This window comes from Eleutherodactylus coqui, chromosome 3 (genome assembly GCF_035609145.1).
Source record: "Eleutherodactylus coqui strain aEleCoq1 chromosome 3, aEleCoq1.hap1, whole genome shotgun sequence".
Lineage (NCBI taxonomy): Eukaryota > Metazoa > Chordata > Amphibia > Anura > Eleutherodactylidae > Eleutherodactylus > Eleutherodactylus coqui.
In genome coordinates, this window is record NC_089839.1 from 35,085,020 (window position 1) to 35,095,456 (window position 10,437).

The following is a 10,437-nucleotide window of genomic DNA, read 5'->3' on the forward strand; positions in this document are numbered from 1 at the left end:
ATGAATCAGATTATCAACCAAACCAGAGCCACTCATCTGTAGACATTACTGTTTCAAAGTTTGCTGTTTTTTGTAAGTCCAAGCTTGTGCTTTATACCAACTATATTTCCATAAAAAGTGCTCTATCTAGATGTGGTCAATTTACCAGTCCGCTCCAAAAAATAAAAAGACCTGTGAGTTTATCGATAAGCCAAAAGTCTAGACTAATATAGAGCTGAATGTGCTCAAAATAGGTGCAAGCACACTCCAGTTATCAAGTGATTTTTCAAATGCCCACTGAGTCATTACACAGGAGTCACTTCACAGACTTTCAAACTACCCAATCCAATAATATCAACCAGGAGGTCCTTGGTTACCTACAGGCAGCCAAAGTCTAAACCTGAATTTGTTCCATTCCCGTGGCTCTCTTCAAAGCACTGATAAGATGAGATTTTTTAGATTGAAAATCCAAGTGCTACAAAATTGTGCAGCATGCCACACAAATAGGTTGCAATTTATTCTTCATTGAAGGCAGCAGATTGTGTATTCTCCACCAAAGTGCCATATAAAAAATACTCACTAGGATTCAGTCCATTGCAAGCCCTCTCCAAAAAGATAAGGGGCTTCAAAAACCTATTTTCCATCACTCCATTCCAGACCAGAAGGCTCTGTAAAAGTCCCAAACTGAAGGCCTGTCTTTGCCAAAGTTAGGGTCAACCCATCTTGTTTCTACTTGGGTTGCCACTCCAGCAGCTACCAGGAGCTGTGTGTCAAAAATTCACCCAGTAAGGCAAAACAGGGTTACAAGGTGGTGATGAACTTGAAGGCCTTAAAGCCCTTTTACATGCCTTGATCTCAACACAGTGAGAACCATCTATCAACAAATTTGTGTCTTCTTTCATCCTCCATTCAGATTCATCATTCTTAGTAGCCTATCCCTCAATATTTGGTTGAGCCTGAAGGCATGGGCAAAAAAAGGTGTGATTTCAAACACTCCAAAGTCACTACTATTGGGGCACTTGTGGAAATCAGGCCACCAAACTATCCAGCATCCAGCTTTGACCCTGTGGCTGCTGGATACCTACAGCATATTCCAACACTTACAACAACATACCACTGTATGTACACATATTCCACTCGATGACCTTAATGCAACTGATACAAAGGGACTTTGCATTTTGAGCTTAGCCAAAATACCAAGAATCTATTTCAGAGGTGTAACATCTCGCTAGTTTGTTGGCGGCATAAGCTGCCATATATAACAGCTCGGAGAAGGTGCTGGTCTTCTCTGTGGAGATCAGTCTGGTAAGGAGTCTACTCTGTCAACTTCTCCCTCCAAAGTAGGTATCGGTAGGTATCGGTACAATTTCCGATGAGCTTAACCAAGGTGGTGGTGCACAATAATCACACACTGGATCCAAAGCAAGGTCAGACTTTAATAGGAAGTCCTAATTGGTAGCAGGGTGGAGCGAGGAGTGGCAGACAGTGGACTTAGCAAAAGCAAGGAAATCCTGGATAGCCCGGGGAGAGAGCTGCTGACTGGGGTGCAAAAGTGACATTTCCTTGGCAGACTGTCTTTTTGGGGGGGTTTGCTATTGTCTTCCCCAGTCATCTTTTACCCCCCAGCAGGCTGGGCACTCATTTTACTGAACTCGGCTGAGTCAACCTTGAGCTGGCAACCTGAACCAAGTGGGGATTGAACACACAACCTTCAAGTCATGAATGAGAGCTTAGGACAGCATTTAACACCATGTAAATTTGTTCGCAAGCTGTTCAAGTACAAATGACTGAGATTTTATATTAGGTGACTTTTAAAAAACCATACGCTTTTTTTAGATGAGCTGAAAAAAATGACTAGCTGACTAGTTGAGCAAGTTATTACTAGTCACTCTGTTGATTGCTGTGTTTTTATACAGAATTTCTATAATTTGCATTCGCTCTTTCGAGCAATTATTCTGTTGATAGTCATTCTGTGTAAAGGTACATTGAGACTGCGTTACTGCAGAGAAGCAGGACTGAATACTTGGAACATTTACTAAGGGGGCACGGAAACATAAAAGCTCTTCAATACAAACAGCAGTTGGAGCTATTTTAACAATAGTTCTGGAACATCTGGGAACAGAAACATTATTTTAAATAAATTCAAATGCAAAAAAGAATACTTGAGACCAAGTTCACATCGCCATTTCTACTTTCCACTGTTGGGCTCCATCAGAGCAACAGAACAAGGTAATAAATGTTGGTGTTTCACGAACTCCATTGTCTGTATAAAGACCTGTTGTGTTTCGGGAACGGTGTTCGTATTAACAGAATAAAATAGTGCTTGATACTGCGCTATTTTTTCCAATATTTTGAATAGAATCAGTGAAAGAGGCTCCAAACTGAACCGATGATTCAATGTGAATGGGTGCAGTAAACAGGATGGCCTGCAGAGGGCTACAGAGCCAGGCATTCTGGTATTACAGAAAGAGTTAAACACCTTTTGGTGTGGCAGGAAGTGAGATAAAAGCCTCAACTCCAGCCACACTCAAGTAGGGAGAGTACCAGCAGAGCAGAGCTGAAGTGCTGCAAGCTGGAGGTCCGGCGTAAACCAGTTTGGGACTCTCTGGCTTTGTGAATCCTCAATTATGGACTATGTTTACTGTACATGATTGCTGTGATGTGCGAATAAATGCTGGCAGGTATAAAAGAATTTGAAGTCTCTTGAGCCTTTTCTACGAGTGGTGCCCATTCTGGTCAGCGATCTAAGAGGTGAGTGACCCCCAACTTGCCACAATGCAAACAGAATTATTCTGCAAGATGCACTGAAAGATGCAGCAAAATATGCAGTTTAAACTGCAGAAGCGGAATTTACATTTCGATACCTGCATGTCTTGCGCAGAATTTTCTGCGTCTTTCAGTGCATTTTGTGGAATAATTCCGCTTCTGTGAAAGCTCCCTTAGCCAAATTTCTAGATCCTTTTACAAGTTTTCAAAAACTAGTGTGGAATGGCAAATTTTTGCTCTTATAAAAATAAACTCTATAGTGTGCTCTGTAGAGAGCGTCAAATGAAAACTCCCATTTTACCATTAATTAAATTACATTATTTCGAAACAATTCTCTTCCTAACTCTGTTTAGCACTTGAATTGAGTCTCCTGTTAAGGCTGGGATCTTTTCTACAAGAGAATATTGTCAAGAAAGTCCAAGAAGACCTGATGTTCTTGATCACTTTTCAGGTCACATAGTCCAATTTGCATGGTCTAACCTGGCAACCTCATTTATTCCTTCTGAGCTGTTTGAAGAACATTAAACTTGCAGATGCAATTATTGTATAATAAAGTATTGATTTCTCTAGAAACACTCTAACATTACCCTCCTTAAAATTAGCATTTACAAGAAATAAATCCAAATTTTTCATTAAAATTAACCTAGTGGACACTGGTGAGTAAATTACAATAAAAAGATTTTTCGTTCTCCCAGGGATAAGTGTTTTAGGTATCCATGGATAAATTACAATTCTATTTTAGAGTCTGGCTCAAAGAATCTGTTTTTCATGTGTCTTTCAATGCGATATGCCTTTAAGTGATTTTTTTCTTAATGTATGTACAGTATATAGTAGGGTACCTGCATGTATGGCATATGGAAGGAAATGTATATTCTTATATAACTATCATATATATTAAAGGGACACTTTGGTGATTTTTTCCTCAATGATTATGCATCTACTTCCCCAGCAGGGGCGTAACTATAGAGGATGCAGGGGATGCAGTTTCACCCGAGCCCAGGAGCCTTAGGGGGACCATTAGGCCTCTATTCTCCAAATAGGAAGCCTAGTAGTATGAATAAAGCATTATAGTTGGGGGCCCCGTTCCAGGTTTTGCATTGGGGCCCAGGAGCTTCAAGTTACGCCTCTGTTCCCCAGTATATATAAGTGTGCTAGTGTTCATGTGACGCAGAGTGTTAAGGCCGCAGAAATGAAGGTTGCGAATTTAATCCATACTTGGTTCAGGTAGCCGACTGAAAGTTGACTCATCCTTCCAAGGTCACTAAAATGAGTATCTAGCTTGGTGGGGGGTAATAAATAAATTATTTGAAAGTGCTGCAGAGGAAGGTCTCATTCACACGAGCGTGTGCTGGTGCGTACATAGGTGCGCAACAAAACCGGCGTGCCCACGTATGTGCACAAACACATGTGAATGCAGGTCCGTGCAGCATTGCTTTTAATGGGGTCGTGGCTGCTGCCGGTGGCCCCATTGAAAGCAATGGTCTGCCGGCAACCCCTGTAGTGATTTTCAGGTAAAGGCTTTAAATATAAACCCTTCCCTCGGAATCATCCCTAGCTGGTGTAAAAAAAAAAATACTCACCTCTCCGGCGCTGTTAGGGCTCAGACGCATCTTCTCTGCTCTGTTGCTGGTAGTGTAATGAAGCTCTTTAAGCAGGCTCGGATTTAAAATCCCCGCCTGCTGAAAGAGCTATATCTGATTGGCTGAGGGCACAGTCAATCACAGACAGCGCTCATCCATTCAGCTGAGTGCTGCCTCTGATTAGTCATTGTGATTGGTGATTGAATTCAATGAATGGCTAAGCACTGCCTGTGATTGCCTGAGCGCTGTGACCAATCACAGGCAGCACTCAGCTGTCATTCAATGGATGGCTGAGTGCTTTCTGTGATTGGATGAGCACTCAGCCAATCAGACGCAACCCTTTCAGCAGGCGGGGATTTTATATCCCCGCCTGCTGAAAGAACTTTGTTACAGTGATAGGACACGTCTGAGCCCCGGCAGGGGCGGAGAGGTAAGTATATATATTTTTTTTATTATTTACACTAGTTAGGAATGATTTTCAAGGAAGGGCTTATGTTTAAAGCCCTTCCCTGAAAATCACTGTGGGGGTGCTGGCATCCTATTGCTTTCAATGGGACCGCCGGCAGCAGCTGTGGCTCCATTGGAAGCAATGCTGCACAGACCTCCATTTATGCGTGTTTGTGCACGTACATGGGCACGCCGGTTTTGTGCGCACCTATGTATGCACCAGCACACACTCGTCTGAATGCACACTTAGGGGGGGGGGGAGCAACAATTACGGCACTATTTTTTTCCATCTTAAAGGGGTAGTCCAGAACTTCTACTTCTGTGTACCATTCCATCTATATTTGACAAACACAGATATGCCTAATGTGACTGTGTATCTATTTTTCCTCTGATCAGCTTTCCTGGGTACGTGTGACTTGACAAGGCAGTTTTGCGGCATCCACTGACATTACATCCATACTCTTTAGGAGCCCTAAACAACAACAGTATGTAGCAGCAGGAGCACTCAGGGGTTCATCTAATGACCCCTAAAGATAAGTGTATGCATTTTTGCATGCCTCAGCGCTGCGTATTTGCACTATGTACAAGGCTTTATTTACGCATGTATTTTGCTGGGGGGGGGGGGGTGCGCAAGCAGGGAATGTACAGTACATTTGCCTGCAGCAGATGAACATGCACTATTTTAAATAGCTATTTAGCCTAATGTGTTCCATATGCATTTTGTAAGATGATTGTGCAGCACAATGTGCATCTGTGCACCTCCTATAGACTTCTATGGAGACCTTTGGTGCGCAATTGCACACAAAATACAGCAGGTCCTATTTTTCTGCGTGTGTGTGCGAAAACAGAAAATGCATATAAACTCATTGTTATTAATAAGTTCTATTCTTGGCTTATTGTGCACGCAAATTTTGCGTGTTCAAATATATGCGCAAATATGACCATGTGAAGAAGCTAGAGATGAGCGAACCTACTCAGCCACGCCCCTTTTTCGCCCGAGCGCCACGATTTTCGAGTACTTCCGTACTCGGGCGAAAGGATTTGGGGGGCGCCGTGGGTGAGTGGGGGGTTGCAGCGGGGAGTGGGGGGGAGAGGGAGAGAGGGCTCCCCCCTGTTCCCCGCTGCTACCCCCCGCTCCGCCATGCCTCCCCCCGCCCCCTGGCGCCCCCCAAATCTTTTCACCCTAGTACGGAAGTACTCGAAAATCGCGGTGCTTGATCGAGTAAATACTCGAAACGAGTATATTCGCTCATCTCTAGAAGGAGCCATAGAATCAAAGAGAAGCCATGGGTATAATTATTATACAGACTAGCACTGATGGAGCACTTTATTGGAATTTGGTTACATGTTTGGAAAACCCCTTTAAATTAACTTCCAGTGGCATACCTAACATGTTACTTTTGTTCTTAGTATGGCAATACTAAGTACTGTAAATATACACTGAATGATCACTGAGTTAGGAACACCTACTCAATAATGGGTTGGCCCACCTTTTTGGGCAATCACAGCTCTCAGACATCAGGAAACAGATTCTGCAAGGTGGTGAAAATACTCCATACTCAACTTGACCAATGCCCACTGCAGCAGATCTGTCAGCTGGTGCACATTTTGTGGATAAGTGAGGGCAGATATTATAGTCCTTTACAGCATATTCAAACATGTTCAATAGGGTTATGGGATGTTGAGTTTGGGGGCCAAGGTGGTGTGGAAGCATTGTCCTGTTGAAAGATGGCATTGTGATTGAGGAAGACTTTCTGCAGATATGGGTGCAGATAGTCAGCTAAATGCAGCATTCACCATTCAAGGATTGTGGTATGACCAATGATTCTACGCCATGTCAGGGAAGCACTCCCTGGATTATGACACCACTGCCAACGGCCTGTTAAACACAAGGGATACAACGTCATGCTGTTTAAACCAGATATGGACCATTTATATGGTTCCACAGAATATGGGAATTGTTACTCCAGACAACCTTCTGCCATGTGTCCAATGTCAATTGACGTCTTTTCTGAGCCAATGTGAGACTTTGTTGGATAATGATGCAGGGTCACATTGTCATTGGCTGTGATTGGCTGAAGGCACGTGTGTTTCTGGAGGCGGGGATTTCAAGCCCTGCGTCCAGAAAGCAATGCTCTGCCGGGGACCAGGAGGGAGCGACAGCCTGCAGGAGCGCCGCAGAACGCCAGGAGAAGTGAGTAATGATTTTTATTCTTTGCTCCACTGTATTCCCGGCGTATAAGGTGACAGTTGGGGGGTCGTCTTATACGCCCCGTCGCCTTATACGCCGGTATATATTTTTATTGTAACACATTTCTGGATGAATTGCAGGGAAGGGTTATATATTTAACCCCTTCCCAACAATTCATCCCGCGCACGCCGGCAACCCATTGCTTTCAGTGGAACCGGCTATATTGACGGCTCCATTGAATTCAATGGGCAAACATCGTTCTTCTCTGCCACAGCTGAGCGCATATAGAGAAGAGAACAGGAATCGCAGATCGCACATAGGTGCGATCTGCGATTTCTATGGCCTAAGAAGGACCGTTGGGGTTCTTGAAGCCTAAAATAACTCCTAACGCTCTCCCTATAGCAGCAGCACTGTCCCTGATTTATGTCAGAAGGCATCTGTGGCGAGCCGCGGGAGGGGCCGATTTATATACTCGGGTGACACCTGATCTCCCCAGCCACTCACTGCAGGGGGGTGGTATAGGGCTTGAACGTTGCAGGGGGAAGTTGTAATGCCTTCCCTGTCTTTCTATTGGCCAGAAAAGCGCGCAAATTTCTCAGGGAAGAAAATGAAAGTAACTCGAACATCACGTGGTACTCGTTACGAGTAACGAGCATCTCGAACACTCTAATACTCGAACGAGTATGAAGCTCGGACGAGTATGCTCGCTCATCTCTACTGTTAATCCTTTAAATACTGCTGTCAATTCAGACAGTAATATTTGAATGCCGCGATTGATATTTAGAGATCCTAAACGGCTACCCCGCAATAGGATCGGAGGTGCAATTCAGTTACTATGGCAGCTTGGTGCCTTCTGCAGGCCCCCAGGGCTTCCTTAAATGATTGCCTTGTGGCATGTCTTGATAGACTGCCTGTCAAAATGCAGTATAATGCAATACGATGGTATTGCATTATACAGTATGAGGCCTCGGTCAGATGAGGGTGTTTTTTTGCATGCCTATGTGTGAGAAAAAAATGTGCTCCTCGCATATGCGGAAAAAGGGTGAACAGGCAGAGTTTCATATGCACAGTGCCTGGAACTTTGCACGTTCACTGGAGCAGCTGCTCCACAAAGGTCCCCACATCACTGAACACTGTGACAGCACTGGGACTCCCCGTGGGGATGAAAGAATCCCCTGCTACAGCTGTCACAGCTGTGGCAGAGGAGCGCAATGCTATCCCATTGCTTTCATCCTTAGCTGTAGAAAAAAAAATGTTAACTCACCTAGAAGCACTGTTCAGGTCTTCTCCCTGGTCCCCGGAAGTCTTCTTGTGTCTTTCTGGTGGCCATGGATTGAAAAATCCTCGCTAGCTGATTTTTTTTTCTACAACTAGGGATTATTTTCGGGGTAGAGCTTATATTTCAAGCCCCCATCATGAAAATCATTGCTGCAGGGGTTGCCTTCATCCCATTGCTTTAAAAGCAATGGGATAGCATCACGCTCCTCTGCCACAGCTGTCACTCCTACAAAACGTGCACCTAGTTCTGATCTTTTTTAGGTGTGCACTGATTTGTGCTTAAAATTCCGCGCATATGAACGATTTTATAGGAACCCGTTTTAGAAGCATGCATTATGCGTGCGCAAAACACATGCTGACCGAGGCCTGAGCGATCAAAATATTGCAAGGTAAATTCCCTTATAGGGACTTAAAAAAAAGGAAAAATAAGTTTAAAAAGTCTCGATTATTAGAAAAATTAAACTGTAACAAAAGTAAAAAAAAAAATTCACCAATCATCTTAAAAAGGAAAAGATTTAGCGTCACTCACCACATCCGCAACAGTCCAGATTAAAATATCACATGATTAATCCTGCACAGTGAATGCCATCCAGAAAAATATACACAGTGCCCGAATTGTGCTTTTTTGGTCACCTCTGTATTAGAAAAAATTGAATAAGAATTTAAGAAGCGATCCATAAGTCATATGTGCCCCAAAATTGATTTAATAATAAATTGGGCCCTCACATAGCCCAATCAATGAAAAAGTAAAGAAAAAAGTTATGGGAGTCAAAATATGACAACAGAAATATATATATATATATAATTTTTTTTTTTTTTTTTAAAGACCATTGTAGTCACTCTATTAAAGAAAACTATATAAATTTGGTATCACCATAAGTTTACTGACCCACAGTATAAGGGCTCAGTTACATGGGCGTTTGTACGTGCAAATTCTTAAACACATAACTGATGCATTCGAAAATTCGCGGGATTGAGGCAGCATGGCGGAAAAAAACGCTGCTAGTAGCGTTTATCCGCACAAAAGGGCTCGGTCACATGGGTTTTTTGACACTCAAAAAGAGCGCTGCCTGCTATCCTCTACCACAGCTGTACCACAGCTGTCACAGAGGAGCGCGATGTTCCCCCATTGAATTCAATGGAGCCGGCAATACAACCGGCTCCATTGAAAGTAATGGGGTGCTGGCAAGCGCTGTAGTGATTTTCGGGGAAGGGCTTAAAATTTAAGCCCTTTTCTGAAAACCATGCTAAAAATGTGTAAAAATTGAAAAAAATCTATACTCACCTCTCTGCAGCTGCCGGGGCTCAGCCGCGTCTAGCTGACTCTGCTCCTTGCACTGCTCCCTGTAGTATTCAGCAGGTGGGGATTTAAAATGTGCTGCCTCTGAATGGCTGAGCACTGTGACCAGTCAGAGGCAACACTCACCCGTTCATGAATTGATAAATGGGTGAGTGCTGCCTCAGATTGGCTGAGCGCAGGGACCAATCAGAGGTAGCTCTCAGCTATCATTCAATAGCTGAGAGCTGCCTCTGATTGGTCACAGGGCTCAGCCAATCAGAGGCAGCCCATTCAGCAGGCAGGGATTTTAAATCCCCGCCTGCTGAATACTACTGAGAGCAATGCACGGAGAAGAGCCAGATAGATGCGGCTGAGCCCCGGCAGCTGCAGAGAGGTGAGTATAGATTTTTTTTTTACACATTTTTAGGATGGTTTTCAGGGAAGGGCTTATATTTTAAACCCTTACCCGAAAATTACTATAGCGCTGGCCGGCAGCCCATTGCTTTCAATGGAGCCGGCTGTATTCCCAGCTCTATTGAATTCAATGGGAGATTATCGTTCTCCTCTGCCACAGCTGTGACAGAGGATCACGATCTTCAGTATATATTCTCAATGGGGTCGGCCCTATTAAGCGCAAGGTGAAACCCCTGGATGCGACAGCATCCAGGGGTTCCACATACACAGAACACCGGTTTGCCGCAGAATGCAGATACACGCGTTCTGCGAATCGTTGTGTCCTATAATTTTTGACGCAGGCATTTTTCCGCATGTAAAATTCGCACATGTGACCGCTGCCATTGAAAAGCATTGGTTCTATCTAGTGCAAATTTTTTGACATGCGGAAAAACGTCTGTTCCAAATGCCCGTGTGACTGAGCCCCAAAGAGGACATGTCATTTTTACTGCACCAAGTACATC